The sequence below is a fragment of the Ochlerotatus camptorhynchus genome, unplaced genomic scaffold (assembly GCF_037179485.1).
Source record: "Ochlerotatus camptorhynchus isolate MF236.1 unplaced genomic scaffold, CSIRO-AGI_Acam_v1.1 ptg000268l, whole genome shotgun sequence".
In the NCBI taxonomy this organism is placed as follows: domain Eukaryota; kingdom Metazoa; phylum Arthropoda; class Insecta; order Diptera; family Culicidae; genus Ochlerotatus; species Ochlerotatus camptorhynchus.
In genome coordinates, this window is record NW_027040758.1 from 3,303,188 (window position 1) to 3,311,410 (window position 8,223).

The 8,223-nt window shown below is 40.3% G+C and overlaps 1 pseudogene; it reads right to left on the reverse strand.

Annotated features, from left to right (window-relative positions):
* Positions 1–372: 372 nt before the first annotated feature.
* LOC135705585 (uncharacterized) lies at positions 373–2,536 on the reverse strand (annotated as a pseudogene).
* Positions 2,537–8,223: the final 5,687 nt, after the last annotated feature.

Below are 8,223 nucleotides of genomic sequence, written 5' to 3' on the forward strand. Positions count from 1 at the left end.
TTAAAAAGGGCGCGTGCTGTCCACTGGGACAGCCAACACCAAACATGAGCCTTTTATAACGGAATAAACCAAGGGGGAAATGAAGGTGGTGATGTATCGACAATCTTCTCGAAGAAGAACTTGATGGAAAGCTTGTCGAATGTCAAGTTTAGTAAAAATTTGATTTCCTCAGATTTTCTTCGTTATTTGCTCGAGTGTTGGAAGGGGATGGACTTCTCTAACTATTGCTTTGTTAAGAGATCTACAATAAGTCTGACCTCATTGAAGCTTTTACGCTTTACTAACATTGGAGAGACCCATTCAGAAGCTTCATTGACACGTTCAATGATGTTCTGCTTCTCTAGCTCCCGAAGTTTTTTCAAGGTCAATTCTTCAAGAGGAAATGGTATGCGACGAAGGCTTTGGCGGACTGGAGTTACAGTTTTATCGATTTTGATATTAGCAACAATACCTGTACACATGTGAAGTTTAGAATAGATTTATTTAAATTTACCTGTATAAATTATTGCTTACCATCCATATGTGGGAACGATTCATCATTCACTGCTTGCAAAAATTTCACCAATCCAAGTTTGACTGCTGTGTCACCTGAGAGAAGCGAGCATTTCCCATTCTGGATCACGTAGAACGTAGTGTCGGTACTCCGACCGTCGATCATAGCTTCTGTGTCGACTTCACCAAGCACTTTCAACGGTGTATTTATCCCATAAGCATTGAATACTTTGCTGCTTCCTCTCCTGATAGAGTATGCTTCAAACCCAACACGTTTCAACGTAGCCCAATCCGCTTCGCTTAAAACGTCTTCGTCTGCTCCTGTGTCAATCACGAACTTCAAACAAACTCCTCCAACAGATACTGGAATCAGCTTCTTTCCTGCTCCTAGATGGAAAAGATCAACTACATCTGAGTTGCGCTCGGTTCCATCTACAGATACTTCTCGTACGAATCGCTTTTGTTTACGGGAAGCTCCGAAACGATTGTACTGGGACGGTTGTCCGTTGGGCTTCTTCCTTTTTAGAAAACAGCAGCGGGAAAAGTGTCCCACTTGACCACAACTTCTGCATTCGAGTGATTTGGCTGGACACGATGGATCTTTCGAATCATGTCTGCCATTGCATCGGAAACATCTGAACCGCCTTGGTCCTCCGAGTTTGGAGCGTACCTTCAAAATTGACTCTTCATTGGCCTCCGTTTCGACAGCGCTGACTTTTTGTAAGTTTCCGTTCCGATTGTCCAAATCGCTCATCTGTATTTGAACAGACTCGTGGGTACGACCGATCGCTACGATCTCCTTGAAGTTAAAGTCTTTTTCCAGGCACTTCCTCTTCAGACTCACATCCGTTGTAGTTGTAATAATTTGGTCAGCTACCATGCTTTCCAGCTGATCTCCAAAATCACAGTAGGCTGCCTGCTTTTTCAGTCTGATGACAAAAGTGTCAAACTTTTCACCTACAGCTGGTTTCATCTCGCGGAACTTCTGACGTTCGAACGTTTTCGAGAGTCTCGGTACAAAGTAATCGTCCAACATTGACATGGCAATGTGGTACCGGTTCTCCATAGCGTGTGATTCGTCAACATGAACTTGCTTGACCACTTTCCGGATGTCTGGTCCACCGAACATCATCAGGGATTTGAATTTTTCCTCCTGATTGTCAACGTCCTTCCATGCTAGGTATGCTTCAAAATGTTCACGCCACTTCTCCCAGCGGGCAGACACTGGTCCGTCGGCATCTTCGGCAAACGGAGGGATCAACTGGTTTACCTAGAAAACACGCATTTTAAGGTACTTTACGAGCTACACTACGTCTGTGACGTATTTTTATCAAAATTCATGTGATCTGCGTACTACACAAAACTCAGCTTCCGCACTGAAATACATATACACAGTATCACTCTGCGTACTTCATCCCAAATGTTGGGTTCCGCATTTAACATTCTCTAAGTTCAGATTTACTGCGTACTACATCCTTAAACGTCGGATTCCGCTTAAAATATCTCATATTTTCCTGCGTACTTCATTCCAAACGAAAGGTTCCGCTTTCTTTCACATTAGGAATTTCTGCGTACTGCATCCCATGAAACATTGGGTTCCACATAATGATACTTTTTACATATTTCACTGCGTACTTCATCCCGTTGCTATGGGTTCCGCGTATTTTGTTTAGAATTTTCCAGAATCACCGGGTCTCACGTCATCAACAAAATTGTTTTAGTGAGAATCATCCCTAAGCGATTAGGATTTTCATTCCGAAAAAAATACCCTGAACTGCCTCTATTTCTTAGGATGTTAAATTCCGGGTTTACGGGAGAAATTGAAATTCAATTTTCTCAGGTAAAATCATCCCTCAGAATTTTCTATCCACGGAAATGATTTCAGGTTTGGTACATTAGAATTTTCCACTGCAAACTCTCTCGAAAATCTGCTTTATCACAAGTACTCACCATAGGCCAAGCCATCTCACGGGGGTCCGAGTAAAATTTTCTGGGGTGGAGTGTCCAAATCCGTGGGTAACTTTTATCGCTCGTCGCCAAAATGTAGAAACGTCTGGTTCGGTCCGAGATACAACTGATAATGAATATTTATTCTCATGCTTAGATCCTACAGTGGAGACGACTTCTTCGGACAGCAGAGGACAACAAGGTCTTAGCCTGATTGGTAAGGTTAGTAACTTCAGAGAAGTTCTGAAATCTTTAGCGAAGATCTGAGAAATTCAGGGAACTCCGAGAATTTCAGGGGATTAAATCGATCTACTATTACTTAATATACTACTGTAGTAAATGCATCGCGGTCGCAAGTTGGTCAAACCCGAACAATGATTTCGGGTGACGCTCATAAGTGTTGTTAGTCGGTAACACATTGGACAGCTATTTAACAGAAGAATGGCATCCGATGGTTTGTAATCCAAAGCTGCCGCAATCCCAACTAAACCATCGAGTAAATCGATCTCGATTCTCTCGCAAATGACAGCAATTCTTTAATTCGATGCACGCTATCTCCATTCAACGGGCGATCTGTTTTAAACTCTTACATGAACAGTCATCGCTTGCGAGATAGAACAACCGGGCAAAATATTATTATTTATCGATCTCGCATTTAAATTCATCAGTGGCCATAAATAAGTCCCCTCTGGACTCCCGCGGATGCGGCTGCTGTTCCTTTCTCTAAACATAGCCGTCACCGGTGTCTCCACACAGCCTTCCCGCCCGATCACCACTAGCTATCTCTGACGTTGAAGGTTAGCTTCGAGAAGCTGAGTGCGATTGCAGCCAACTGCTGTTTATTTACTAAATTTATCTGCTTATTTTTCACCGTCGCCGTCGTCCATCGGGGACCATCGCTCGCATCTCTATCTGCGCTGCTCCTTTGCTGAAGATACGGAGAAAAACGGAAAGCAAAATGGATCGCCGCAATAGGGTTGGATAGATGGAAAAAGAAATCTAGTCCAATGTGGGAGTTGAACCTGAGCTCGCATCTATAACAGCCGTGCCACTAGCCACGAGTCCAAAACACGACATTTAGAAAAATCTCTTCCATCAAACTTAAATCGACCTCGACGAGCCTTCCCTATTGGCATCCAAATTGATAAGCGTTGCGAGAGGGCAAAGCGACTGCAAAACGATAAGATTCCACAAAAGTCCGGCCAAAGTCCGTCCGAAGCGGGGGCGAAAGGGTGTGGAAGAGTTGCCTCCTACACGTCTTATTTTACGCCACAGCAAAGCGCACAGTAATGAATGTAGTAAAGACAACGGAACGGAACCGAGCGGACGAAAAATCAACATACGGGCAGTGTTGTTAGAAAACAGATGAAAATAAAAGCTAATTTTTGAAAGCACATTTTAAACTAAACAATGTTTAAAATTTCGATATTATTATAAAAGCTACATGGAAATCCCCAAGAGGGTGTTCACTTTTTTTCGTGAGCAAAAATCCGTTTGAGTTAACAACACTGCATACATGTGCTGCTCCGGCGGCGAGTGAGGATGGCAAGTCAATAAATCTTGCAGATTGCATTCGGGAACGATTTATTTATTTTAGCTTGAACGAAACGAAAATACAGGAGAAAAAAAAAAAAAAAAAAGTTCGGAGACAGTGAGGCCAAGGAAATCGTATTCAATTTTCACACGCCATTCGCGCGTTGGGGCGGCCCCGGCAGAGCAGATAGGAGGATGCAATCGGGTATCTCGCGCTCTCTTGGGGACTCCTCGCATTCAAACCGGTAGAAGGTGGGACAGTAATTAAAAAGGTTATGTTACACTTTTGGCCCGATAACGTCAATTAAAGCCGATAATGTGCTGGCGGAGTGCGGATTTAGGGTGGTGCTTTGATGATTTATGAGTTTATTCTCATGTGTAGAATTTTCGATTCTTAACATTTACTTATTTTATTAACTGACTCTATAGGCCTAAAAAATGGCCCCAGCAGATATCTTGAAAAACGCTTTGATGTTGTAGCTTTCAAAATTTCGCAGGACTGCTAATTTAAAAAGCTTCTTTTTCTCGATTACTGCTTTTATTAGTTTGTTTAATGATTCTACGGGAGATAAAATACAAGGGCTACTCACTAGGCATATTATATTGAATATTCGAAAATTCGTCGGATCTAAAGGCAAACACTTAAGTAGATTAAATCCAATACCAACCGAGTAGAACGCGTTTACGTGACTTGTAAATGAATAGAAAAAGTTGAACATTAGCCGTTCAATTTAATTAAATACCAAGCAGAAGAGTTTACACTGGAACTGCATTATTTAACTCTGTATTTAATTAATAAATGATTATACGTATACATAAAGCGGAACGAACGTCAGTTTAGACTCTGCAAGCCCTCGTAATTGGAGAATAGACATTGTTCATGTTCATTTCAATTTAGTCATTGCCTTATCCTTCATGTAATATAGTGAAATACAAATGCAGATCATCATCGCTTGATTCAAAACTCAACATTTCATCTCACAAAAAAAAAATCTACTAACTTAATTTCTAAAAACAACTCCAAAAACTGGATCAATCTCTAACATCTTTTTTTCTTCTTTTTACATGAAGATTTATATGAACATACACTAGGTGCTCACATATGGATGACTTTTGCCAAACTTTATAAATATTGATTTACTCACAAAGTTTAGCAACTTGTATAATTAGTACGGTTAGTAGTTCTCATGTTGTTTTTGTTATTCTTGTTCGTCATCGTACTAGATTTTTTTTCAAAAATATTCGTTTGCTCTTTTACACGAAACTGTGCTCTTTCGTAAAATCCGTTTTTTCTTAGATCATATATCTCTAGGTAGAGCTGGAATTGGGGCATAGAAGCTTTTGTAAACAATTACTTCTATCGATGATTTCTAGGAACTCAAGGCACGCCCACCCAGACCAGCATAAGCATCGGATAGGGGAAGTCTTTCCCTACCCGATGAGGATGTTGGTTTGCGTGGGCGAGCCTTGAATTTCTAGAAATCATCGATAGAAATCATTGTTTACAAAAGCTGTTAGGCCCTAATTCCAGCTCTATCTAGATCTGTTCTATCTATTATTTTTTTCTTTCTTTCTCTTCTTTGTAGTGCATGTTGTCCTGACAATACTGATTGTTTCAGTGCTTATCTTATTAATTCATGCCACTACATCTCGTCCCTTTGTCAGTGCACTTCGGTTACCTTGTCGTTGTAGAACTAAATCACTGTGACCGACCAGCTTGATGATCTATTAGCTCACTGTCACTCTGCAACTCGTGTTAGAAATCCCACCAATGTATAAGTGCGCTTTAGAATTGTATCGGTCTCATTCGTCACCTCTCTAGAATGAATTCTGTGTAAATTTTCAAAGCAGTTAACACATAGACAAATTTTGAAGACTTCTAGCGCTGAAACAAATTCAAGATCCATTGAGTGAGTAGGCTATGCGTTCGTACGGCCGTGACGTTTGTTTTCTTTGTCGCGTTTGAAAATTTGGAAAATTTAAAATTAATAATTTATGTGTGATAGCTTGCCTCGTAATTGGAGCACATTTTCTGAGGCTCAAAATTCCAGTGATGACCTGTGTTATATTTATACTTGGGTGCTGATCCGGTCAACAACTACCATAGATAAACCTGGATTTGATTTCCTGGTTCTGAGTCGCCACCAGAGCCGAGATTCAAGATGTTATTTTCACGAAAAGCTCAATTCTTGGCGCAAATGGCCAATTATCAGCAACGGAGGATCTACCATTCGCGAGTGCACGTACATCGACGGTCTGCAGGACCTACAACATCCACCAGCTTGTTCCTGGAGCCGCTGTCAAGCCACCAAACCCCCAACGTCCCATCGTTCAGTGCGATCATGCTACCAAGGTAGGACTTTCAAGTGCCAGAGAGAAGCTTACAGCTGCTGACAAACGTCAAATGGAAATCGGGAATTTGGTTAACATTGGAGGCATTTTTTGAGATCCTTCCATTACACTGTATTTTATATACCACGGTATGTCCACGGTATGTCCACGCATTCTTCCACCTCTGAAGATTCACGAAATGCATCGCTGTTTAGATATACCATGCCAGCACCATATTTGACGCGTTCCTAATGATGACACACTCGTCTATTTTGACAAGATATTTTTTTTAAACCTTGTAACACCATCATCCCCCTAGATAGGGTTACCATATTAAAAACTTGAAAAGGAGGAAATTACATTTGAGTTTGGAGATTCCCTTTCTTAACATTGAAGGAAGACAATGAGTTTTATCAAACGTTTCAATAATATGTGCGTTATCACAAAATTCACGATTTGCAAAGGTTCAATTGAGATCGTTCATAACTTGTAGTCGTTACCAATTCAATTCATCTTCTCGTTATACTTGTGAAAAATGCATCAAACTAGCCTTCATATCCTGATAAATGTGGGCGTCTTAGTGGAATACCTGTATAATGAGAGAGAGAAGGATTAGTATTTTCCATTTAATTCCACTACTTTATTTGCTTATCCTTGACAGATACGCGTATTTCGTCTACAATGTGCAGACTTCTTCAGTGTCTTGTACTAATACTCGACTGACGATTATAGCCTTCATAATTCATTTTTGATACTTGGAAATGATCTAGTCTAGTTGATTTGCATGAAAACTACAGCTTTACAGCCTTAAAACTATCCCAATTTGTATCATGTTCAAAAATCAGGATACATGTCATCTAAGCAACCTGTTAATTTTACCATTGATTCAGCATAGGACTCAAAGGCCACTGCCATATTGGTAGCGAAGAGGCGCGCTTAGCGTTCTATTATTGATATTATTCCTTACATTCGATTTCACGATTCGTGTGCCTTTTCGCTCTCAGTATGGTAGCGGCCTAAACAGGGGCCACATGGTGCATCTCGAAACGAAAAGCTTTTTCATGCAAGCGTTCGTACAAAAAATCTTTCGTTTCGAGATTCGCAATGTGACCCCAGAAGTACCTAAAATCCCATAGAACCAGAACGTCAAAATCGAACACATGTTGGATTCAATCTGTGTGGCTGTGTTCCATTTGGTGAATTTTAACTTAAATTTTAGGCAGCCCAGATTTCGACAAACACCACCAATTTGACAGATAGAAAATTTTCAAATAAACCTGCTATTGTACCAGACTTATTTCTAGTAATCAGTTTTGGCTTTAAACGTCCAATTTAAATGTGCAGTGATCCGAACTGTCAAAACCATACGATATTTTGATCTGGATAAAAATAATTTGTCCAGAATAGATCAGACACGAACCAAGTCATAATTTTTGCATGCGGGTTCTTGGTTCAGCTAAATATTTCCCGCGAACACGGAGCCAGATGTCAGTAGTGTGCTTTGGTCATAAATTTTATTGTTTTTGCTATGGTCATTCATGTCGGTTTGTCGGTGCTAAGACTGTGTTCCATTTGATAAATTTTCACTGATACTTCGAAAATAAATTATAATGTTCGAAAACCCCTCTGTTGTTGATCTTCCGATTTTCGAGTAAATGTTTGTCAAAATTGATTCCTGGTTTGTCTGAAATAAGTTTATTCGAAAATTTTCCATCTGTCAAATATACAGTGTGTCTCAAAATTGAGCGTACACCTGAATGGGCAATTTTTTGAAAGACTGTGAGTAGATAGATTTTGGAAATCTTGGCTGGTGGTCGAACAACTATTTATTGATTTGTCGGTATAGCTTTGAACTTTATTGGCAGAGTGTGTATGAAGTTTGAGTAATTTCAGTAAATTCATAATTTCAATAGTAGGCGG